The sequence below is a fragment of the Macaca fascicularis genome, chromosome 1, assembly GCF_037993035.2.
Source record: "Macaca fascicularis isolate 582-1 chromosome 1, T2T-MFA8v1.1".
NCBI lineage: Eukaryota > Metazoa > Chordata > Mammalia > Primates > Cercopithecidae > Macaca > Macaca fascicularis.
In genome coordinates, this window is record NC_088375.1 from 138,486,911 (window position 1) to 138,514,347 (window position 27,437).

A 27,437-nucleotide genomic window follows, 5' to 3' on the forward strand; every position below is an offset into this window, starting at 1 on the left:
GATGCAGAGGAAAGTGAATTTGTAGACATTACTGGAGGGAATATAAACTGGTACAGCTTCTATAGAGAACAGTGTGGAGGTTCCTCAAAAAACTACAAATAGAATCACCATGTTTTCCAGCAACCCAACTACTGAGCATTTATCTAAAGGAAAATAAATCAGTATATCAAAAGAACATCTGCACCTTCATGTTTATTGTAGCACTATTCACAAGAGCCAAGATATGAAAATAACCAAAGTGTTGAACCACAGATAAGTGGATAAAATAAATGTGGTAAATGTACACAGTGGAATACTATTCAGCCATAAAACACAATGAAATCCTGTTAGTCAATCATGGCAACATTGATGAAACTAGAGAACAATATCTTAAACAAAATAGGCCAGGAACAGAAAGTCAAAAACTGCATATTCTCACTCATATGTGGAAGCTTTAAAAAGTCAATCTCGTAGAAGCAAAAAGTAGAACAAGAGACTAGTAGCTGGAAAGGGTAGGAAGAAGGAGGGATAAGGAGAGATTTGTTAAAGGCTACAACATTACAGCTAAATAGGAGGAGTAAGTTCATGTGTTCTAAAACACTGTCAGATGACTATAGTTAACAATAAAATATAGAAGGATACTGAATGTTCTAAACACAAAGAAATGATAAATATTCCAGATAATGGTTATGCCAATTATTCTGATCTGATCGCTACACATAATATGTGTCAAAACATCACTATGCACCCCATAAATGTGTATAACTTATATGTCATTTAAAAAAATAAAATAAAAAGATTTTTCAGATTTTATAAATTAAAACACATGAGAATGCAAGAAACTTAGAATAATTGACTCTGTTTATGCCCGTCTCTCCTTTTGTGATGTTAATGAGCATGTTAATTTTATACATCTCAAAATCCTACACGTTATCATTATTATTTTATGTAATCAATATTCACTTGGATTACCAACATATTCACTCTTTCAAATCACCTTCATTTTTATTCCAGCATCCTCATGCTTTATCTGAACTCATTTCCTTCCGTATAAATAGTTCCCTTTAATGATTCCTTGGTGTAGTTCTGCTTGTAGAAAAATGCCCTCTATTTTGATTGTCTAAAATACCTAGTTTTTTCGTTTATAAAGGATATTTTCAAGCAGTAGTGGATTCTAGATTAGTACTTGTTTTTGTTCATCACTTTTAATGCTATTCAAATGTCTTTCTGCTTCTTTTCCTAAAAATTACATGTCAATTGCATGATTTATCTAGTAAAAGCAATAGTCTTTTTCTCTGGCTGCTATTCAAGATTTTCTCTTTGTCTTTGGCTTCCAGCAGTTTTACCTTGTTGTGCCCGGGTATGGTTTTCTTTGTGTTTTATGGCTTGAAGGTGGGGAACCAGGGGTTACATCTCTCTATCACTTTTCAAATATTCCTGGCCATGTCTCCTCATAGGTTGTTTTTGTTGCATTATTTGTCTAATCTGTTGAATCTTTCTATGAGATCTTATTTTGAGCTACTGTGTTTTTCAGTCTTAGATCTTCCATTTACTTTTCTTTCATAGTTTCACATTTTCTTTATATATTTATGAAGAACAAAAGTGAGAGAAAGGGTGAGAGAAGAGAGAGAGCAACATTTCCAGTTTTTCTCAGTGGAGGTTTGTCCTCAGTAAGTTTTTTCTGCTGTTACCGGAATCACAATCATTAACTTTCAAATAAAAGAAAAAATCTTCAACCTCATTTTTAATTAAAAGTACAAATTATAACTACAATATTATGCCACTGTATAGACAAATATAAAAATTTAGTAATACTTGGTGTAGGGGATTGTGTAGGGAAACTAGTAATCCCGTACATTCTTTGTGGTAATAAAAATTGATCATTGTAGAATACTTTTTGACTATATCTATCAAGATTTAAATGTACATACCCCATGACCCAGCAATTCTCCTGTGTAGAAATGTATCTTCACCTACATTTGTACCTGTGGGTAAGAATGTCTGTGGCTATAGTATTTATACTAAAAATGACTCGAAATAATCTAAATTCTCCACATGAGAGACTGGTCAAATGATTTTTAACTAGTAAAATATAATAATAAACTAAGTGTCATTTATCATGCACTGGTTAAATAAATTATACCACAAATTTTAATACAAAAATGAAATACTTATAATTAAAAATAAATATAATAGTATAAAAAGTGATAACCAAATCTATTTTACATAACTTTTAATAAACTGAATCGCTCTTTCTATGTACTGATTTTGAACTAAGTCTGAGGTATACAGTAAAGTTTAAAAAGACACAGAAGAGAATGTATAGTAAAAATATAGTACATTCTATTTTCACACTTCCATAGGCAGAAAAGCTATATAAAAAAGGCTTTTTAACATAGAACAAAATCATTCTATTCCTGTTCCCACCTCCACCAGTCTAAATTCTATCTGGCTTCAATTTTCAAATTCTTCACAAAGTATTCTTTGATTCTTCATTCAAAGGTAATCTCACATTCCTCTGAACCTCGAAGCACCTGTTTGTGCTAAAAATATTAATCCATTCTACATTTAAAGGAGGAATGCATGTGGTTGACTAAAACTACTATTAAGTCACAAATTCCTTGATAACAAAGACTTTTTTTTTAATTTTACAAATCTTTAAATCCCTGTAGCAACATACTCTGACATCACATATTAGAAGAACAAATAATATCAGTTGCATTGAATAGCATTCTTACAAAGTGAATGAAATGAATAAATGAATGATATTTTACTGCATGTGACAGATTTTCTACCTTACAGGCTATGAGAAACAGGCTCAATAGAGAGCATTAAATGAGTTCCAGGCTTATGAACATCATTTATAATAATTGATTGCACCTAAGATTTGAAGAATTCATTGAAGCTTAGGTCTTTATGATAAGCATATTTAGTATAGATTGCAGTTGCTTTGTAATATGGAAAGAGCTTCATATCAATGTTCCCCAAGTCCCTTGTTAATAAAATTAAATACAGGTTTAGGTTTTTCTAAAAAACAGTGTACTATCCTAAATTGAATTCTACTCCTTAATGGAGACTACTTCATCTGATTCTTTGAGGCAGTCCAAAGAGGGGAGACAGACAATTTAGGGACATCATTTCCTCAAATTTACAGCCATTCACCCTGAAAACACAATTAGGTGGAGTAAGCTACAGAAAAACAGTTCTTTCTTATTAAAATTTAGCTGATAAAATGCATCCTGCTGAAGTCCTGAGTCTTGTCTCTATTTTGAGCCTCTAGGACAGATTCTGAATAAGAGATAAGAGACAGAACCTCAGAATGATCTATCTCACCAGCTAAATTAAAATAAGAAGGAGCAGTTTTTCTTTAGTTCAGTGCAGCTAATTATTTTTTTTAGGGTGAATGGCTGAAAAAATAGGACAATGGTTTATAATGCTTTTTAGATTTGAGGCTCCTTCTCTCTGAGAAAATGATTAAGCACACACAAAGAGTTCACAAACCAAGTTTTGCATACTTTTCTTCAGAAGAAGTGCAAAGCTGTCTTATTGGGCTTGCTTACCTTTGAAGAGGACAAACATTAGTGTGGATCACAGTCATTGTCAGGACACTAGTAGGTGGTTCACACTTGTACAAACTAAAACTTTTTTTTGGCAAGAGAGAAGTTTAAGAACTTCTTAAACTCATAAGAAGCTGTGTGTCTACAGTGAGCTTGTCCAACCCAGGCCCATAGGCTGCATGAGGCCGAGGATGGCTTTGAAAGTAGACCAACACAAATTCTTAAACTTTCTTAAAACATTATGAGTTGTATGTGTTTTTTTTCATCAGCCATTGTTAGTATTATTGTATTTTATGTGTAGCCCAAGACAATTCTTTCAATGTGACCCAGGGAAGTCAAAAGATTGAATACCCCTGGTCTAAAGAGTGTGTTTTGAGTCTGCTCCTTGGCTGTCTCATGGACCACATGGTTTCCTAGTCTGTCTCTGTGAAAACCCCTGGAGGCTGAACCTTAAAGGAGACTAGGAGTTGCTCCTGTTTTTGAGGCATTCTTTGTTTTAGGAAAAGTAATACACCAAAGTGGAGTCCAAGAGAAAGAAATATCACCTTCCTCTGAAACTGCCTTCAATCTATCCAATCCGGACAGAATTTCCAGAAAATCACATTGTTGTTGGATTCATGACTTATTAAGAATAGCAGTTTTGCCTTGCATGATTCGCTGTTTTTATGCTGTTTGTACAGTAACTAGTTACTTAATAGTATGACCAAACACATGTTTAAGGCATTACTCGACACAGGGACACCAAAACAGTAGGCATTTCTTTTTTATAACAATAGGATTATTTTTTAAGAAACGAATAGTCATCATGGAAAAACTGAAATTAAAAAAATTTCTTAGATCAATTTTATAACTATTATTTAGAAATAATAATCACATAAAGAGATGGATACAATGATCTCTGCAGTGCTTAGGTGCCCTAAAGATCTCAATCTGGACCCTGATCTCAAAGGTCTCATGGCAGGACTTGAACATCGTCATCTGACCCTTCTCCACTGTTGTGTCGTTCTTATCAAACATGCTTATGCAACTAGACCAAGCTTGCCTTACAAGCTGACATGTTTTCTCGTTCATCTCCAAACTGAAGAACTTACACTACCCTTGTCTGTCTCCCATATAAATACTCTATGTAGTTCAAATGATGTCTAATAAATTTTTCTGAATGTTCATTTTACATATTCTATTTATGATCATTATAACTAAAATTGTTTCTGAGGTAAAGTTGTTCTTTTCCCCTCACCATTTGCCATGTGTCATTGGGTGAGTTAACCTCTTTGTAACTCAGTTTTGTCATAACATAAATAGAAATAATACTGTGCCCATTTCACAGGACTTTTGCGGGGATTAAATGAGATAATGCACTGAGATTAGGATCCGATACATAATAAAATCTTCGTCGATATTAGCCATTCTTTTTATTCTTCGATGTCTTGTTGTATTTTCATAAGTAGAGTGTAAACTGTTTGCTAGAAAGAAAGATTCAAAAGGCACAAATGACAGAGGCAGCTACTACTTCTAAATTTTTTTTTACATTGTGGATCACAGGAACTCAAGGGTGTAAGTAGCAGCACAAATTGCCTTGTAAGACCTTAGCTCTTGGAAATAATAAAGGCCTAGTGTCAGGAGGAAGTCAAATTCAGGAGACATTCAGAAGAGATCACGAAAGATAGTTACCATATTGAGGAACTGGTCCGCTCCTGAGAAGTAGCAAAAGCGAGATCCAAAAAGGAGGGCAAAAGACAATTGGGATATAAAGAGAATGTGGCAGGACCAGGAGAGCTGAGGATAAGAGTAGGAGGACAGTTACAAGAGCTGAAGGTTTCTGGTTATTTTTCAGGAAAAAGGCTAGAATTTCACATAGGCAAGGTGGAAGAACCTTAGGGAAACATCTCAGAAATGAGAAGAGGTGTTGGACATAATGGGTCAGGGCAGAGCATATTTCTAATAGCTGGGTTTAGAAAAAGTAAAAAAAAAAAAACTATAATAATTGAAACTGAAGTAACCTGAACATCAGGTGGCATTAGAATAAAAAAATCTCCACAGGCCAGTAGGAAGCTGGCATATATTGGGTAAAAATTTTAAAAACAGAGGTATTGAAGAGAGAGTATGTTATAAGAAATAACAAGAAGATAAATAAACAATAATTTTAAAAAGTAACGTGTCTGTCATAAATTTCACATTCATAGAGAACCAGTCTGCTGACTAAAAGTAATATCTCTTAGGAAATTCAAAAATAAATATCACTTCATAAGGCAAAGGAAAACACAGAGGGAGCAGCTACTTTCTTCCCAGCCTTAATAAGAAAATGAAAACACAAGTAAGAACACAATGGCATTACAATAGTCTTTACTATAAAGTGTCAGTCCTGAGGTCTGCCACTTCAATAGAACAAACAAAAGTAAAAAAAAATTATCCTCTTTACTGCCACTGGGTGAATTATGCACCAAAGAAATTAACAAAAGCAAATGAAATAAATGAAAGCAACTGACAATTTAAGGCTTGCTTACCTGTTGCCTTAGGGTGGTGAGTAATGTAATGATGTCAATTAAGGAAGAGTTCTTTATTCTCATTCAAGACTCCTGCCCATAAAATGATTAGACTTTTCCTCAATGCTATCTTTTCAATGATTACTTGAAGTCATCATGGCATGACAGTTGCCATTAGTCATTATTTTAAATTCTGCCTGCCACTTACCACCCCAGAAACAAAGCAAACCAAACAAAACAACAGGGTCCTTTTACCCTTCAAATATTGCAACATAATCAGATCCCTGGAAATGGAGGGATTTTCCTTCTTTGTCATCTTTCCTCACTTTACTCTTCCCTATCATAAGGCCACATTAGCCTTTTCTGGTTGACCTCCACTGTTTCATGAGGAAGTGCCACCAAAATATGTATAGTGGCCAAGATTACTAATATTTCAGTAAAATAGAAGTCATTTGCAATCTTAGCTTTTTTTTTTTTTTCCACTTAGTGTCATGTCTCTCATAGTATTCCTTGCTTATACCTCTTGAAGTTCAACAACAACAACAAAAAAAACCTAAGCAAAAAGTACATGCTATATAACTTACTGGGATAAATGTAATATTCTAGAACCTGAGACATACTGACTGGCAAGCATTATCCCCCAATCAAATGGTGGGGAGTAACAAAAGAGAAGAAGAGTAAGAATATAAGGATGGCTCTCAGAATTCTGGAAGGGATAATTGGAAGAATGATGGTGCCATTTGTCCAAAAATAAAATTAAAAAGTTTATTCATTCATTGTAAAATATTTATTGGGAAACTATTCCTTGCTAATCCATAGGCTAGAAACTGAGTATGTGGTCAATAGATCGGAAAGTTCTCTGCCTTCATAAAGTTTACATTTTAGGTGGGGAAATCGTCACATAAGTAAATGAATGATTAATGCTTTTCAATACTATAGAAATATATTAAAAATAGCTAATAAACTGAGTAGAGGAGGCACCTTCACTCAGGGTGGTCAACAAAGGGCTCTTTCGGGAACTGTCTTCTGAGCTGAGGTTTGATGAGTGACAATGAGCTGCTTCAGAGGCAGCTGTAGTGTTCTCCAGGAAGAAGGGATAGGAACTACAAAAAAGGCCCCACAGCAGGACAGAGTTTGGTGTTTGCTTCTGGGGTTGATTCCAAAAAAAAAAAAAGTAAATTTAAGAGTATGGGGGGTAATATACGTTTGGCTGAGGAAGCCTTTAATTTAAGATTCCTGGCTGGGCACAGTGGCTTACGCCTGTAGTCCCAGCACTTTGGGAGACTGAGGCAGGTGAATCACCTGAGGTTGGGAGTTCAAGACCAGCCTGACCAATATGGAGAAATCCAGTCTCTACTAAAAATACAAAATTAGCTGGAGGTGGTGGCATATGCCTGTAATCCCTGCTACTCGGGAGGCTGAGGCAGGAGAATCACTTGAACCCGGGAGGCGGAAGTTGCTGTGAGCCAAGATCGCACCATTGCACTCCAGCCTGGGCAACAAGAGTGAAACTCCATCTCAAAAAATAAAAATAAAAAGAGATTTGATTCCCATAAGGTATCCGGGGGATATATCCAGTTTATGACACCAGACAAGAGCCTGAAGTCCCTAAGAACAGGGCTAGTGATAAGGACCTTGACTCATCACACCGTAGGTGGAAGTTTTAAACATAACAGTCCTTGAGATTGTCCTGGATAATTTAAAAAGTAAAAAGTACAGTTGTCCTAGGAACAAACTCTCAGAGTCACAAATATTTTTAGGATTTGCGGAGGGAAGTAAGTCCAAAAAAGTATACTAAGAAGAAGGAAAATTAAGAACTAAGAGGTAAGAGAAAGAACTGACAAAGCCAGGAATATTTACTGGAGTTGCTTTGCTGTTTATTCACTCAAAAATCTTACACCAAAACAAATTTAGTTTTATGCTCAGGAGTCCTCAGGTTGGTTGCACATCGGCCGATCCAGGTAGGCTGCACCTGCTGTACCAAGCTGAACTCAGCCCTCCTGCTGGTTTCAGGTCTGCTCTTCATGTCTTCTCTCTGGGCTTCAGGCTGTAGGGTCAGCAATATTTCTAAAATTTTTTTTACGTTGTGGATCACAGGAACTCAAGGGTGTAAGTAGCAGCACAAATTGCCTTGTAAGACCTTAGCTTGAAACTGGCACATATCCTTTGCCAACATTTCACTGGGCAAAGCAAGTCAGATGTCCCAACCCAGGGAAGTATATTTTTCCCATTCTAGAGTGAAATGTAAACATTGTCAGAGGCGTTTGAACCAGAGCCGACTCTATCTTGAATAGGAACTGGGTAAAATAAAGCTGTGATGGACTGGACTGAATTCCCAGGAGGTTAGGCATTTTCAGTCACAGGATAAGATAGGAGGTTGGCACAAGACACAGATCACAATGAACTTACCGATAAAATAGCATCTGGTAAAGAAGTCAACCAAATCCTACCAAAACCAAGATGGCAATGAAAGTGACCTCTGCTCACCCTTACTGCTCATTTTATGCTAATTATAATGCATTGGCACGCTAAAAGACACTCCCACGAGCACCATGACAATTTACAGATGCCATGGCAATGTCAGGAAGTTACCGTATATTATCTAAAAAGGGCAGGAACCCTCAGTTCTGGGAATTGCCCACCCCTTTCCTGGAAAACTCATGAATAAACCACCCCTCGTTTAGCACACAATAAAGAAATAACTATAAGCATCCTTAGTCAAGCAGCCCATGCTGCTGCTCTGCCTATGAAGTAGCCATTCTTTATTCCTTTACTTTCTTAATAAACTTGCATTAACTTCACTCTATGGATTCAACTCAAATTCTTTCTTGTGGGAAATCCAAGAACCCTCTCTTGGAGTCTAAATGGGGATCTCTTCCTGGTAACATTTTCCTGGCAAACCACGAAGGGATGACACTGAAGAGACACCTGACCCCAAATGAATAGACCACAGCACTGATTGCCTGATTTTGGGTAAGTGGTGGGGTTCCTGGATAAAAGATGGGATTGGGTTAGAAGCCCAACTTAAAGGAGTTAGAGTCTCTCCTAAGACAGAGTTAAAGGCCCATCTTAAGGAAAGGCAGTGATGTTTGACCGAACTTGGGTTCAAGGCCCAACTTACGAAGGTTAGGAACATCCCTAGGATTTAGGGGGTTAGAGGCCTAAGATTTAGAGGGATATGGAAAGACAAAGGACAGTAAAGTTTCTCTTGGCTAAGTACGGGTTCAGCACTATGGGGTGTTGACTGCTCTTCTCTTTGGATCAATCAACCTTGCACTCTACTAATGGCTGTGGGTGACAGAAATAGGCAAATATAGGAACTTGAAACATGAGGAGCTTTTTCTTCCCAAAAGTGGAAACTTGAGAGCTGATGGGACTGCCGAAAAAGATCTCTTCGCTACCAAAAAGCAGTTGCCTGAACTTAGGATTCAGTGCCACTGCAATAGGTGGGTATTTCTCTGGCCTCTCTGAGCTTTGCTACCTTCCCCGCCACGCTGCGGGCAATGCTTTTCTCACTTTCTCTCCTTTCTCTTTTCTATCTTTTCTGTTACTCAGGCCAACTGTCTGCTCTTTCATCTTTCCCGGAGACCACATGATGAAAAATATTCTAGAGAGCTTAACTTTGTAACCATACGGTGGTACTTTCTCTTGGTCTCTACCTTCCAGAGAATAGTAATTTTGGGGCCCACGTCAGTTAGCCCTAAAAATTATCTCAAGCAGTTAAAAGCCTTTGCAAGCTCAAAATTAGCTGCCCTAGGTGCCTTCTGGGAAAAGAAATGGAAAATGACAAATACTGTAGCTTACTAGCTAAGGCTTATTGATTTCACCTGAGAGATTACTTTCAGCAAAGCTTATTTTTATTTTTATTTTTTGAGTTGAAGTTTCACTCTTGTTTCCCAGGTTGGAGGGCAATGGCACAATCTTGGCTCACTGCAACCTCCACCTCCCAGGTTCAAGTGATTCTCCTGCCTCAGCCTCCTGAGTAGCTGGGATTACAAGCACCCATCACCATGCCTGGATAATTTTTGTATTTTTTAGAAGAGATGGGGTTTCACCAATTTGGCCAGGCTGTTCTCAAACTCCTGACCCCAGGTGATCCACCCACCTCGGCCTCCCAAAGTGCTGTGATTATAGACATAAGCCACCATGCCTGGCCATGGCAAAGTTTAGAACCAGAAATATTGACCTTTTGGTATGGCTAAAGTCAGGTAATAGAAATTTAAAAGGAGTTTACAAATTTTTAAAAGAGCACTACAGTTAAAGTCAGCTTAATTAAAAGCCAGTATTCAAGCTCTAACAGCCTAGAACTCCTTGAGAAAAACAGGAAATGCCACAGACCGCATTTTGGGAAAAGCCTCTGTTTTCCTCACGGAACTCAAGGAATTAAAAGCAGATAAATCCCTCTCAAAATCTAAGGCTCTGTTTTGTTTTGCATTGCGTTAACTTACATTTTTTACTTTTGGGAGTGTCAGAAATTATTTTGCATTAAGAGAGAACTTTGGTGTGTAATAACTAACTAGGTAGGAAATATACTTTTAGCAATGGCTGTTGGCAGTTATGGGGGGATACTTGGCTCTTTTCACATTTGGCTCAGAGAAGCATGCCCTTTGCCACCTGGAAAGTAAGGAGATATTACCACCCTCCACTTAGGATAAAACTCCCATAAAAAATGAGCTAATCACAGAAGAGGCTGATTGACTTTGGGTTGCTTTGCAATGAAATGGATGGTAAAAATCATTGTACTGTCTTGTTCCATAGTGTTTCTCTTTTTGGGGGTATCCAGGATCTGGTATAAAAAATGGGACCCTTAATTTTGGGGGATTTGTTTTGCCTTCCAGATGACCTACTTATTAGACCCTAAAACCTGTATGCTTTAAAGAGAAACACTGACAAATGAGAAATCTTACAACTACTCAACTACTGGATCTTCTTCTGTCTATTTATATGTGTTGTGTTTGTAATGTTTATACACAGAAGAGCTCCAATTAATTGGCTTACAAGTAATAAAAGCTTAAATCAAATATTTTGTCAGAAAAGTGTAATGCCTTTTAGTTCACATGATTTAAGTAATCTTTGGGAAGTAAAAACAATTTTACATGCAAGGTGAGTAAAGAAAGTGTGTTTTTGGTAAAAGATTATAAGTAGGCATGGGAATGTGGATTTTTTTTTGACTAGCTCAGGAGGTTCAAGGATTATTTAAGTTAGATAGGATAAAGCTGAAGGTTTGGACAAGTTATGGAGGGTTTGTGAAAAGTTAATCTTGTAAAAAAATTTCTATGTGTAAACATAAGAACTAAATTAAAGGGGTATTGAGTTTTTTTTTTTTTTTTTTTAATTGAGCATTGGAATGAAAGCACAACAGGTTTTTTCTAGAGCACTGATTTGCTCTTTAACAAAAATTTGTAAAGGGTTATAAAAGGTTTATGAGAATCTTACCTTGTGGTCAGACATTAAAATTGAATAGATTTGCCTATAAGATTTTATTAACAATTGGGGTTGACAGTAATAGTACATTATTACAGTAGGTAAAATTTGTCTTCTCTCTGGAACAAGATTTTCATGTAATATTTTTTAAAATGAAAGATTTTTTTGTTTGCCTTTTGAATAAACTATAGGAAAAAAGGGAAAGACAAAGGACAGATGGTTTGGAAAGCTAAGTCTGCCCTCTTAATGAGTAAACGTTTTTGCCTTTTTAAAAATGTTTGAGTTATCATTTTGGCTAAATGAATGAATTATGGTGACTTGGGATTTAATTTTATAATATCAAGTGTTTTAAACCTTTGATATTTAGCAAACTTTCCAAAATTAAATTATAAATTACATCTTTTTCTGACTTAATTAATCTTTTAGATATTAGGTCGCTTAAAGTTCAAAAATCACATTTGGCTTATTTTGTATAAAAATCACACAGGACACATTGTCAAACATGAAATGGTGTTCACTTTTCCTTGGACTGTATTTGTATAAATATGTTATTGGTATGTGTTCCAAAATTATGGGAAACTCCTATAATTCTGACATGGCTTTGCATAGGTTATTTATACTTATAATTGTTGTGTAAAATTGTTGTATGCCACAGAAACAACCAAAATTCTACTCAATTGTGTTTTTAACAGAGGCTTCCTTCATTTGTCATCCATGGACAATTGTCTTGTTTTGATCCTCGTGAGAAGGTGGTTTTCCAATCAACTATAGAAGTCTAATAGATGCTCTTAAATGCAGGTTTCTGATAACTTTGGAGACTGTCACATTAGAAAAGAGGAAAAAACTCTCAGGGCTCTCATAGAGAGCTGGAATTTTCATGAATATCAAGCAGAACAGAGGTTAACTACATGGACTGAACTAATAGAAGCCTGAAGTGATCTTTCTAAAGTTGCTAATCTTTTGTTTAATTTTTCAGAGTTAAGGAAACTTTTGAGCTATTGACAGCTTTTAACAATTGAGTAAAGTATACTCTTGTGGACAAAATTTGGAGCATATTTATTTATTTCTCTCTGTCTGATTTTTCCAGAATTTGCAACTATTTGTGAGTATTCTTAACTTATGGAGCTATAGTTATTTGCATAAGTGTAATAAGAATCTGTTTTCTTTTGTAACAAGACATAATTGGAGACACTGGTTATTTTACCAAGGCTTTGACTGGAATGGCATGCTTTCGTCTAATAAATCAAACTTGACTTATACAGCCAATTAAATCCCCCTGGGAAAACTAGCCTCATACCTTGTCTATACGTTCCCGGTACAGGGTTCCTGACCTGTGGTAACTAAAGAGTATCACTTTCTCCCAGGCCCAGGAGCCCCATGTTATCTTGGGACCTCAACAGGAAAAAGTTTACTCAACTCATAGGTATTTGATGTTAAAACTGATGGCTGGGCTTGACTTAAAAATAAAATTTATCTGAGATTCCTTTTATGGAACAATAGTTCCACCAAAGTCAATTAAAAAGCCTATGTGGGGCCAGGCACAGTGGCTCACACCTGTAATCCCAGCACTTTGGGAGGCTGAGGTGGGTGGATCACCTGAGGTCAGGAGTTCAAGACCAGCCTGGCCAGCATGGGGAAACCTCAACTGTACTGAAAATACAAAAAATTAGCTGGTCATCGTGGCAGGTGCCTGTAATCCCACCTACTCAGGAGGCTGAGGCAGAAGAATCGCTTGAACCCAGGAGGCAGAGGTTGCAGCGAGCCGAGATCACACCATTGCACTCCAACCTGGGCAACAAGAACGAAACTCCATCTCAAAAATAAATAAATAAATAAATCCTATGTGAAAAATAATTATTCCTGCTGTGCTTTATAAAAATAGTCATGCCAAGTATAATAAAGCAAATTGGTCCTACCATGATTTGTCTTTACTAAAAATGAAAGACTGGAGAGAGAAAAAGAATTATGTTTCAAAAATTATAGTACACCTGTTATTAGATTCTAATCTCAAAAGTTGTTTTTAAGATTCTCCCTGAAATTTAGATTAATGCTACTTATTCTTGTGAACCAACCAGTGATCTCTGGCTGCTGTTTAGAAGAAATGAGAGGGATAGATATTGTAAAAATCTGGATCAGTAGTCTAATTTTGTACACATATTGGAATCAGCTAGTGACCCTGTATCAGCTTGGTTCCAACAATTTCCCAGTTCATGGAAAGCCTTCTTATTTAGTTTACCTGGGATAATTTTGCTTAATTTGCTTTAATGTTTTGGAATATATTGCTGTTGCACTCTTTGTACAGAAATGCAGTATTAGCTTATTGAATGTTTTTTTAAAATTAAACACTTATTGATCTTCCAGATATCACCTGTTGGAACTCAAGAGTTATGAGTGGCCCTCAACATACTGACACTCTCTGATTTAGCTCGTCTCTACTCCAAATACAAGAGACCTTAATAGTTAGGTAGGAATATCATCACCCCTATTCAGCTTGAAGAAGTTACAGAAGATTGATCTTTGTCCCTCTATAACCTTTAGGATTAAGGGTTCCCTTGTAAAAGGGAGCAGGGATATATATATCAGAGATGTGTGAACCAGAGTGACTCCATCTTGAATAGGGGCTGGGTAAAGTAAGGCTGAGACCACTGGGTTGCATTCCCAGGTGGTTAGGCTTTCTAAGTCACAGGGTGAGACAGGAGGCCAGCACAAAGTACACGCCACAAGGACCTTGCTAATAAAAGGATGCGGTAAAGAAGCCAGGCAGGACCCAACAGAACCAAGACAGGAATGAAAGTAACCTCTGTTCATCCTCACTGCTCAATATATGCTAATAATACTGCATTAGCATGCTAAAAGACACTCCCACCCAACACCATGACAGTTTACAAATGCCATGGCAATGTCAGGAAGTTACTCTGTATGGGCTAAAATTGGAAGAATCCTCAGTTCTGGGAATTTCCCAGAACTTTTGTTTATTTACTTCTCTAATAAACTTACTTTCACTTTATGGATTCACCTAGAATTCTTTCTTGTGGGAGAGCTAAGAACCCTCTCTTGGGGTATGAATGAGGACCCCTTTCCAGTAACAACATGATAGAGTGCTCAGATATATAATTCTAATTCAAGGAAAGTGGAAAGAATTAGCAGCAATGTTGTAATCTACCACATCAAGGAAGTAGTTTCAAGGAGGGAAAGATATCAGGTCTAGTTATTTCAGAGGTGTTTCATCACATAAGGCCTGAACAGACTTCATCCTACTGGTCTAAAAAAATGTATTGCTGGAGAAGGAAATAAAAATATTTTAACTCAAAATATACTTCTTTGACATATTTTGAATGGCTACCACAGAGCTAATGTCCTTTCAAAGCTGTCCTTTGTGGAGAAAACTTACATCTGTTGAGAATCTCCATTAATGCAGCTATGCCTTCCCTTTTTGTGCCTTTCTGGGATCCAGAAGAGATTGAGAGACTGACACCTTTAAAAGTGTAAAAAGAAACATTTACCTTTTATTCTTTCTGGGAAAGGCTTCATCTACATAACAAGGCCACTTTTGCTAGCCAAGCCTCTTCGTTTTTTCCTCTCACTGTCTTGCCACTAAAGCCTGTTTTTGGAGACATCTGGGTCTACATTCTTTCTGCAATTTCAAGATGGTAAATTAGCTTCCATTATGTATTGGGAAGTTAGGGCTTCATTCTGAAGGCTCTTGTGTATACATGTTAAATAAATGCTTATGCCTTTTCTCCTATTAATCAACCTGCTTCCTATCAGTGATTATTTTTGGTGAAAATTCAAGGGGTCAAGAGCTTATGGCCTCCACACTGGTGGGAGCCTATCTTGGAGAAGGGCAGGGACAGAAACTAAGGAATAAATAGTAGGTGAAAATGGTAATAAAATACTCTTGTAAGCCTGTATATTAAAAGAAGAGAAAACAAAATTAAATAAGAGTATTTTGCTGGATTGTGTGTATGTTGCTTTTTAGAATATGAGAAATTAGAGCATGCTTTTTCATCATCATTATGATGAAACTTTTATTGAGGGTTTACTATGTGATATATACAGTTTTAAGAGCTTTACATGTGTTGTTCTATTTAATCCTACAATAAACCAATGAGATAGTACTATCTTACCCATTTCACAGATGAGGTAAATGTATAGCAGATACACCTGACAGCAATAACTCAAGTATACCCTGAAAAAGACCCTAAGGTCTAAGAAGAATGTGTATTCAGAGTTCTGAGCTAAGAAATCCAGGATTGGTCAACCCAGAGATTCATTCCTTATCTATGAAGGACATCTGACCTGGCCCATACTTTGGAACACAGGCTGTACAGGAGATCAAGATCCTTTGTTTTGGGCTAAAGGGAGGCTGCTACGTAGAGGGTGCTAAGTAAAAATGAGATATAAACTGTATACTTTTTACAAATGGTAATGGTGTTCCTGTCCAGCACACACTCCTAGACTACCTTGTATGTAAGTCTCCAATAAACCCTAAGAAATAGGAATTTGGCAGGACGTATTTCACAAGATACAGATCACAAAGACCCCACCGGTAAAACAGGATGTGGTAAAGAAGCTGGTCAAAACTCGCCAAAACCAAGATGGCAAGAAAAGCAACCTCTGGTTATCCTCACTGCTCGTTATATGATAATTATAACATATTAGCATGCTAAAAGACACTCCCACCAGTGCCAGGAGAGTTTACAAATGCCACGGTAATGTCCAGAAGTTACCCTGTATAGTCTGAAAGGTGGAGAAACCCTCAGTTCTGGGAGCTCCCACGTCTTTCCAAGAAAACTTATGAACAATTCACCCTTTGCTTAGAATACAATAAAGAAATAACTGTAAATATAGTCACTCAAGCAGCCCATGCTGCTACCCTGCCTATGGGATAGCCATCCTTTGATTCCTTTACTTTTTAATAAACTTGCCTTCAGTTTACTCTGTCAGCTCACACTTGAATTCTTTTCTGGGCAAAGCCAAGAATCTATTTGGCCTCCTGGGCTGAGCCCCTATTTTGTAGTTCACCCTGCAGCACCTACATCTTATTCACTGGCTCGTACTCTCTTCTTTGGCTTCTTAGGCATGGTGCCATTCTTGAGTCAACAGAAGTATGGCACAGCAGTAACCGGGACTCAGAGATTAAGTATATAGCCCAGGATCAGAAAGCTGATACATGGCTCTAAAGCCTTGCTACTCAAATAGCAGCCTTGGTGTCTTCTGGAAGTTTGTTAGGAAGTTAGAATCTCAGGTCCTACCTCAAACCTACTGAAGCAGGTTTAACATCTAAACCCAGGTAATAGTTATTCATTAAATTTCCTGGTAATTGTTACTCATTAAAATTTGTGAAATACTCTTTTAGAAGATATTTGTTGCTTTTGTTCATCAAAAATCTATTACCACATCGTCCAATAACTGTGTCTCTTTTTTTTTAAACTTTAAACTTTTCTTTGATTATCTTCTTCATAACAATCCTTTCACAGTACATTTAAGAAATCACCAAATACAAGCAATCCTCATTGTTTGTGGATTCCATTATTTGCAAATCTGCCTACTCACTAAAATTTACTTATACCCCCAAAATCAATGCTTACTGCACTTTTTTGGATATTTGTGGACATGTGTGGAGTGACAAAATATTTGAATTTCCTCATACTCATTCCCAGGAAAGTCCTAAAGGGCAATGGTCCATCTTGTTTCAGCTCTTCTACCATTAATGTGTCCTATTTATAGTCTATTTAGTGCCATACTTTCACATCTTTTCACTTTTTGTTAGTGATTTTGCTGTTTAAAATGGCCTCCAAGGTTGGGAGCAGTGACTCACGCCTGTAATCCCAGCACTTTGGGAGGCCGAGGCGGGTGGATCACCTGAGGTCAGTAGTTTGAGACCAGCCTGGCCAACACGGTGAAACCCCGTATCTACTAAAAATACAAAAAAAATTAGCCAAGTATGGTGGCAGATGCCTGTAATCTCAGCTACTTGGGAGGCTGAGGCAGAATTGCTGGAACCTAGGAGGCAGAGGTTGCAGTGAGCTGAGATCATGCCATTCATGCCATTGCACTCCAGCCTGGGCTGACAGCGAGACTCCATCACACACACACAAAAAAAAACAAAAAACAAAAAAATAAAAAAACAAAACAAAGCAAAAAAAAAACCCATAACCTCCAAATGTAGTGCTAAAATGCTGCATAGTATTCCTGAACAAAGAAAGGCTGTGATTTGACTTACAGAGAAAATATGTGTGTTAGATAAGCCTAACTTAGGCTTGAGTTATTGTGCTCTTGACCTTTAGTTCAATGTTAATTAATCAACAATACAGTACATCCAGAAAGAGAAAGAGGATATCTGCTGCTCTATATGTAATGCTCCTTCAGGAACTGCTAAAGTTATGTCTATCATCAATAACGAAGCTATAGAAAACCAGCTAAAATTGTATATTTGTGAGATGGCCACCAATTTAACTGAAGAGTAGTGAGCAGCATTGCTGTGAGGCTAGAAGCCAAAGAAATTTTCGTCCACATCATTCAGAGTCAGGAAAATGTTAAACCCTTCTTGACCAGTCTTTATTTATAAAGAAATACTATACATAAATAATTATTTGTAAGAACATTATCTTAAATATGATATCTTCACAGAAATATACATTAGACATGGTAATGTATTGATCAGTTGATAGAAATTTTGTGACTAGAGGCTTGCAGGAGCCTACATTTGTATTTCCTTTAGGAACAATGTTTCAGTATTTGCTAGTTCAGTGTTTGCAACAATTTTATAGAACAAAACTACTGCAGAAAGTTGAACTGACTTTACTTATTATGAGCCAGCATTGTTCCTGGTACTAGAAATACAAAATAAATAAAACAGATAATCCCTTCCTCTTGTGGGTCTTATTGTTTAGTGAGGGAGCTATATATTTATATGTAAAAGACAGATGAATCAATACATATGCACTGTACAAAAAAGTAAATCAGGGTGAGAGGACAGAGAGTGGCAGGGGCTACTACGTATGATGGAAGGGCTAGATAAGATTTCTCTAAGGATGGGGCATACGAGAGGAGAACTAAATAAAGTGAAGGGCAAGTCATGCGAAGATCTATCATTTCAGAAGCTGGGAAAAAGTACAAATGCCTGGAGGCAAAACATGAATGAATCTTATTCATCTTTGGTTGTCCAAATACATGGTATGAGACTGGTACCCAGTAGACATTTAATCAATATCTTGATTGACTTTCTTATTCTTTTTGAGTATCATTGTGTAGTTATCAACAGGAACACTAAGGAAAAGGAACAGGAGAGGGGATTATTTATTTTGTTCTACTAAGGAATGCCAGAAAACCATGTACCTAAAAGTTTCTGAGATTCAAGAAATCATCTAGATCAGGTGAATATGATATTATTTCAGCAATTGTAGAGATAACCCCAAAAATATTTGTCAAAGGTTGAAAGCCAATAATTATAAGAGATGAGACTCCTAGCATAGAATATGTTTATAATTTAGGCAAGTATTTAAATTTAATCTAGAAAGAGATCCCATCAGGACATATATATCTTGTAGAATGGGTTCTGTATTATACCTCAATAATCCTACTCTAAAAGATTGTCAATTTATTGTTTATTTTTTCCTCCCTAGTATAAGCAAGATATTCTTGCTCTAAAAGAATATGTTACTCAATCAGGCATTATCAATTATTTACTTTTATTTTGTTCTTTCATTTGTTTATTCATTCAGTTAATAGGAAGTTATTGTGTTCCTACTGTGGACCATGCAGTGTGTTAGTAATTAGTCTACAGAGACAATAAGTCTGGACAAATTGAATGAAAGGCTAAGCCCTGGAGCTACTAAGGGACTAGAAGCAAAACAATATTTTATTTGTACTTGAAATTTTACCTTATCTAATAAGGGCTGGGGCGAGAACATGATGATGAGTGAAATTGAAGCATCAAGATAATTGGAATCAAGCAGACCTGGATAACAACATAACTTCCCAATAGCCTGCCAACTTGGGAAAATAAAATCTGAAATTCAGTTTAATCCTATCAAAATAGACTTTCAGAAAAGTTAAAAACATAACCTATGTACAAATAAAAGGAGCATGTTTTAAAGATTTACATCAATAATGAGGAAAACTCCTGGCGATAAAACTGATTCAAAGGAGAACACGAGAAACAGAGAGTTATACATCCTATCAGGTAAAGCATGCAGAAGTAAATTTGCTAAATTGGAGACAAAACAATTTAATATCATACAGAGCAACGAAACTCAAAAGCATTTTTGAGTTATTTAGTTATTGGCAGAAATAGTTGTCATTTCTACTGAACAATAATCTACAAGTTAACATGTATTTTAACAGAATTTGCCCCCTAATCAATAGTGTATAGTAAACTTATAAATGGTCTATTTCCTAAAAACCAAATAATCCTTGGTCTTCTTGAACAACGGTACAGTATGATTTTGAAAGCATTTGTAGTCATTCATCGTCTTATTTTTAGTTTTGGATGATTTTTCTAACACCAAAATCCTAGAAATATTGTGCACATTAGAAGCAACCCAATGCCTGGCATATAACAGATGCTCAACTAATGATAGTTAAGTGTCTAGTAGGTTTTCTCCATCTTCCCCTATATAACTTATTCAAACTGTAACGAAGCCCCAAAAGGAAAGTATGAAAACAGCAGCAGTGGAAATAAGTCAGGATGATCCATGAAATGGCCTGTAGGCATATTCCTCCACAGCTCAATGGTTGACAAGAAGCAGCATGGGACACCAGCATGACACCCTGAACAGTAAGAGGCTACTCTGCCATGTGGTTTGAGACAAGTTGCTCCTAATAGAAAATAGCATCGAAAACTAACCAAGCAGTATTGATTTAGTGATGCCTGTTAATGTCGTTCTATTTGTTGGCCATATTCCTGCATTTCCAATTACTCTCCAGGTACTGCATAAGCAGCTCCGTTGGAAGGCTCCATAAGTACACCACAGCATCTTCAATTGGTTTTAATATGTAAACGTGGCACTATTTAAATATTTCTTCTGTACAGATACTTTTTTTTTCTCCTTATTACAAATAAATTACTTAGCTCACAAAATTATCTGAACAGTAAGGTACAAATAAGGAAACATTATTGTTTGCTGGTTGAGGAGATAAGCAGTTAAACATCTAGAGGTGAAGTGGAGGACAATTAACATCCCAGCCCACTCAATTATCATATAATGCCCACTTCTCAGGGAATTAAAGCTATTACAATCTGCTACTATGAATAAATGAGTATTTTAGCTCTCAAAGGGTAATGTAATAGTCTTGAAAATAATCTTTTTATGAGAGTGTGGCTTTATCAGTTATAGTTTAGAGACAGGATAAACACTGACTATGTATCGAATTATAATGACTGCTGGAGGGTGCTTGCATTTGGGTTTCCAATATTATTAATTTTGCAGTTCTACTCTTCTTGTCTAATATACTTTGTGAAGTAAGTCCTGGCAAAGAGACTCCAGTTCAATTTTAATGCTTTCTTCCTTAGTGAATTTTAGCAGCAAATAAATTAAGTTGTAAAAACTGCCCAAAAGGAAATATTTTCTGAAGGACTTGTGGCACGATGTTTTTCAATGTAAATGGATGCCTAGGACAGCACGGTCTCTCTGACACTTAACCATGCTGAAAACACTTAAGGACAGCTTAGGCAGAGCTTCAAAGAAAAAGAAAAACAAAAGAGAACACTTTGTGTGTGTGCTCTCAGTCTCATGAAATGTAGAGAAGCATTTTGTTTGTTTGTAGTGTTTAACGAAAATCTTCTTCCTGGGACATTTTGACCTAGTTCTTTGAATCTTTATCAACTGAGTTGTTGATTTCCTCTGCAGCTGCCAAGGTTCAGAGGGGTTTTTTTCTTCATTTGACCAGCAGACAAAAGCAAAACCAAATACATGATGGCTTTAGAGAAAGCTAACTACAAAAGAAAGCCTTAGAGGGCCCCAAATAGTGGACCATATGTGAAATCAAATGGGCCAGCCATTAGCATCAGCTGTGAACATATTGTACCAACTGGGAATGAAAATAAAACATTCAACTACCAACTGTTATAATCTGTAAATAGTCAAACTAATTCCTGTGGACTCCCAAAATACATGCAAAGGGTGCTCATCAGGACCCCATTGTCCTGTTCACAGGTAAAGTGGCTTGGCTTATTTGTTTCTTGAAAAACATGTAGAGTAGAAAGACTGAAAAAAAAAATCCACGTGGTTTAAAAGACTCCAGAGATTTAGCAAACTGTATCCAAAGATTACAAACTGAGGATAATGAAAGGGTAGTGAATTTTGATGCAACTTTTCAACACAAAGTCTAAAATTCCCTACAGTCAAAAACTGGCAATGAACCCTAGGAAATTTATAGAACATACCAAAGCTCCTGAGAATTTAGTTTGCAGCTGGCAAGGGTTTACCTAACTTCTAGTTGCCTCTCATTTAATAATGTATGTAAGGAACAGATGGATAGAGTGTTCCTAGGTGGACTAGGCTCTCTCTAGTATCAGTAGCAATGAAAACCTGGACTTTGAATATTTAATTGCAGAAGAAAATAAAGTCCTGAGAAAAAATTAGATATCATACATGCAGCACATAGCTTTGCTTTAATGTAAGTATTTAATCCTAAAGCTAGTGTTTCATCCAACAAAATTTAGCAAGGCTAATCAAATGTTTAAAAAGTTTATATACATACATATGTTTTTAATTAAAGCAAACCCACTATATTTAGAGTCTATTAAAATTGCATGCATGTAGTAGAGATTAGTACTGATTACAATAATAGTTATCTTTTAATGATGAGATAAAGTTGCTCAAAAGAGAAGAAAAATCCTTTGTACCAAGTACCAACTACTTCAGTACCGAACACAAAACACAAAGAGTTGGCTTTGCCACTTTTTTGCTGTATGACCTTGGGCAAGTCTCTAAATGGCTTAGAGTCTCATTTTTCTCATCTATAAATAAAGATGATAACACCCACCCTGCATACTCACAGGGTTTCTGTGGAAAAGACAACAGATGTCATTTAAATTGTTAAGTGCAATGCAATGTGCACTCACTATGCTAGGCTTCACCCTGGCAATATGGACGTAGCTCTCTTCTTAAGGACTTCTCAGACTAGTTGAAAAAGTGACATATAAATTTATCATTGCAATACCCTGTTGTTAAATGAAGGGATAAATATACTTACAGTGTTCAACAGGAGCAGAGCCTGGGAAAATGGAGCATTAAAGGAAATTTTCTTGAAGGAAATGACATCTGAGTTGGATCTTAATGATAAAGCATATTATACACATTAGGGATGTGCTACTAAAACAAATTGTATAATTGCCGTGGGATATGTGTATATATGTAAATATACACAATATAATGAACATAGATGTAATACTATGATATAAATAATATAAAATATAAGTTTATGTTTATACAATAAATATAAATAATTTTAGTGTTAAGTTAATATAAATACATAAAAACAATATAAAGCCAACTTCAGAAGAAATTCTGTTAGAGTGTTATATTGTACAGTTTACCATACTTAGGTATAAATATGACTATATTTGAGAAATAATAAGGTTTCATGTCTGTTATAGCTGATTAAGCTATCAGATCTGATCTTTTACAACTCAGATAAAAACTTTCACTTCTAGACAAAGTACAAAATAAAACAATAATCTGAAGACACTGGCAACTGAACAAAAATTACCAGCACCTGGAGGGCAGTCAAAATATGAGGAATGGAACAGCGCAAGATGAGTTATACATTTTTGTGACTTTTAACCTGAGGACAGGCTGAAGATAGTATTACATGGGTGGTTAACACCCCAATAGAAAATTCTGTTTCTCTAACCCACAAAATCAGATGTTAGAGATAATCAGACTGCTAGAAAGTAAGTGGTAAATACTAGAAAAGAGACAGCTGAGGAAGGAGGGCCCTATATTAGGTACACACATGTGCATGAGCACACACACACACACACACATGCACATGCACTAGCCTAGTCTGCTGTTGCTGACCCCTGGGGAAAACAGGCATGCATCAATTGGATAAAAAACAGTCTAGTTAAAGATAAAAATCAAAACAGAGTTTTGAGCTGAAACTCAAAATACAAAAGTTTTCAAGGTGAATCCAAATGCTAATTGTCTGATAAAACAAAGACGTTAATACTCTACAGAGAAAAAATAATAGAATCTGAGGTCTTCACAGAAAAAAGAAAATGTTCAGAATACTATCCAAGATTACTCAACCTATGAATAATTAGAAAAGTGTTCCCCATTTTCCAGAAAAAGACAATCAACCAAAATCAACCTCAAGGTTACCTTAGTGCCAGAGTTAACAAGTAAGTTGCACACAGCAGCTATGGTGCAGAAGTAATTGCAATTTTTGCCATTAAAAGTAATGGGAAAACCCGCAGTTACTTTTGCACCAAACTAATATTATAACTATGGTCATTTAAATAAATAAAAGTATTATTGCAATACTAAAAAAAAGTACTCTCAACCAAGAATGGATAACTTATTAAAACACTAAATCTAACTTCTAAACTGAAAATTACAATATCTGAGATTAAAAATTTTCAGATGGCTATGCTTAATTAAGAATGAAGAACTAGAGAAAAGAGTTGAAGACTGAAAATAGATCAATAGTAATAATTCAACATGAAGGAGAGAAAAAAATGCAGAACCTCAAAGCCTGTGTGTAAGTTAAGTATCAAAAGAGGAGGAGAGACAGATGCGATAGGGACATATTGCTGAAAGACATAACTTTACAGATTTGAGAAACCCAGCAAACATCACAAAGGATAAATATGTGTAACTCCACAGGCACAAAACATTTAAACTGCTGAAAACCAAAGAAACAGAAAATTATTCAAAGCAGCAAAAGTAAAATGACATATTTATATAATGAACTATGATTGGAAATGCACTGACTTCTTAACAGAAACTATGGAAGACAGAAGATGGTGATGAAACATTTTTAAAGTGCTGAAAACGAAACAAAACAAAAACCTCACCACCCAGGATTCTATACTCAGTTAACATATTCTTCAATAACGAATATGATATAAAGTAACTGCGTATTTAAAAAATAAAATTCAGGAGAATGTTTTCGACAGACCTGAACTAAAACAAATGGTAAAGGAAGTTCCTGAGACTAAAAGGAAATGATATCCCATAAAAACACAAGCCTTCAGGAAGAAAAAAAAAAGAGCAACAGAAAGAATATCTGAGTAAATAAAATAGACTATTTTTTCATCATTTTCTATAAAATATGTATGACAGTGCCTAACACATATTATTGCATTGTATGTGTTGTGAGGGATTATAATTTATCTAGATATCACATGTATGGCAAATATGGCATAAAGAATGGAAGAGCAATAAATGGATCTGTAGGATGCAAGATTGCTATATTTTTCATGATGCGGTATAATATCTACTCTAAATAGACTGTAAGACCCTAAGGATATGTATAATGCAATGAGGTAGAGTTAAAAGAAATCAAATAGATATATTAAGGTAGAAGTCTAAAACAATATTCAAACAATCCGTAAGAAGGCATGAAGGAAAAACAGAGGAACCAAAACCAGAAGGGACAAAAATAAATAAATAACAAAATAGTAGAACAACATATAATCATATTGGTAATCACAAAACATATTAATAAAATACATATTTCAATTAAAATGCAGAGATTGTCAAAATGAAGAAGACTATAAAACCCAACTAAACACTGCTTGAAAAAGATGCACTTAAAATATAAACACACAGAAATGTGGAAAGTAAATGGTTAAAAAATTATATACCATGTAAATAGTAATTGTAAAATAGCTGGAATAGCTGGACATTACTATCAGATAAAATAGACTTAAAGCTGAAAAATATTAACAGATCATAATCACTTCAAAATGATGAAAGGATCAATTCATCAGGAAGACATACATCATAAATCAAAATATATAAATAAAAAATTGACAAAATTAAAGAGAAAAATAGGCAATGTCAATATCATAATTGGAGCTTTAATATCACTTTCTTGACAACTAAACTACACAAATACTTAATAAACACATAAATGATCTGAAAAACATTACTGACCACAAAGACATTATTGATATTTATAGAATATCATAGTCTACAACTGGAGAATGCAAATTATTTTGAATTCTACATGGTGTGTGTAATTATGTAATGTTGATTATGATGTCTTTTGGAGAAAATATATGATTTGGTAAACTTCAGTCAGCTATGACTGAGACAGTGTTGTTGGCAATGAGTTCAAAATTAATGAATCACATATATTGAATAATGTGTCTTTAACCAGAAATGTACACATAAAACAATATAATCAAGATTATATCTTGATGGATTGATAAAAAATTTTGGGACCAGAGCCTCATAGGAAACTAACCTTTTATTTCCAGAAGCAATAGCCAGTATCCTCAAATTCAGTATTTGCCATGACTTTGTAGATCATAACTACCATAAATAAAAAGAATCAGCTGTATATGAATAAACAATCAGCATATAAAATCTGCTCAACAACACTGGTCATCAGAAAAATACACATTAAAACTATGATGAGAAACCACTATAGATCCAACCAAAATGGCTAGAATTAAAAAGACTGACAGCAAGAAATAATGGTGAAGTTTTAGAGTAAGTAGAATTTATACATTGTTAGTGAGAATATAAAAGATGCAAACAAATCTGGCAGTTGTTATAAAAATCATCATACACCTACACAATGACCCTGGTATTTATCAAAGAGATACAAAATTTTTCATAGCAGCTTTGTTCATAATACCCCAAATCTGGAAATAGTTCAAATATCTATCAATAGGAGAATAGATAATGAAACTGACAGATTTATAGAATGAAATGGTACTGAGCAATTTAAATGGAAAAAAGTCCTGTATACACAATTCACAATATGAATCTCAAAACTATTATGGTAATTGAAAAATATTTACACAGAAAATACAACTGTATGGTTTTATTTACATGATTTTTTTTTTTTTGAGACGGAGTCTCACTCTGTTTCCCAGGCTTGAGTGCAGTGACATGATCTTGGCTCACTAAAACCTCTGCCTCCCAGGTTCAAGCATTCTCCTGCCTCAGCCTCCCAAGTAGCTAGGACTACAGGCACATGTCATTACATGAAATTCTAAAACAAGTAAGAATAATCTATGGTGGTGGGACTGGGTTTGAATTTGCAAATTGACCAGAAAATCACATTAGGGATTTTTCTGGGGTTATAGTAATGTTCTTGAGAGGTATTTGGCTTATACAAGTATATTTATTTGTCAAAACTCGTGACTTTACATTGCTAAAAACACACTATTATCTACTTCATTGTATGTAGATTTTATACCAAAAGAAAAATTGCATATATTGAATTGTAATTAATCATATGCATGTTAAATTATCTAGGAAGACATGTACTGAGCTATGAAATGTGTCAAAAATAAAATTGATTTATAGGTGGATAGGTGTATATTTAAGTGAATAGATATGTGATAAGCAAGTGTAATAAATGTTAATTATAGAATCTAGGTGGTAGGTATACAGATATGCACTGTAACATTTTTTCAAGTTTTTTTGTATGCTTGGATTTTTCATAATAAAATGCTGAAAACAAGTAAGAAGAATGACTTTATTAACATGCCAAAATTCATACCTATACAGGAGTATTTATTTCTGAAAAAATGATCATGAGACTCTGTGCACTTAATCCAATTTTGTGTCATTTGCTTAAAAAAGAAAAAAAAATGTCTATGACTCCTCTTTTAGTGTTGCCTTCAGGAAACAGTATGTAAATCACAGAAGAAAATCAGTGTTCTTATCTTTTAGTCACATCTAGTATTCTAATTCCATATGCTATTATTGAAAAGAATGATCCTACTTTTTTTCTATAGACTTGGCTGCAGCTAACTTCTGAGTATTACCAAAAGCAAATCTACTCTCAAAAGATAAAGTAG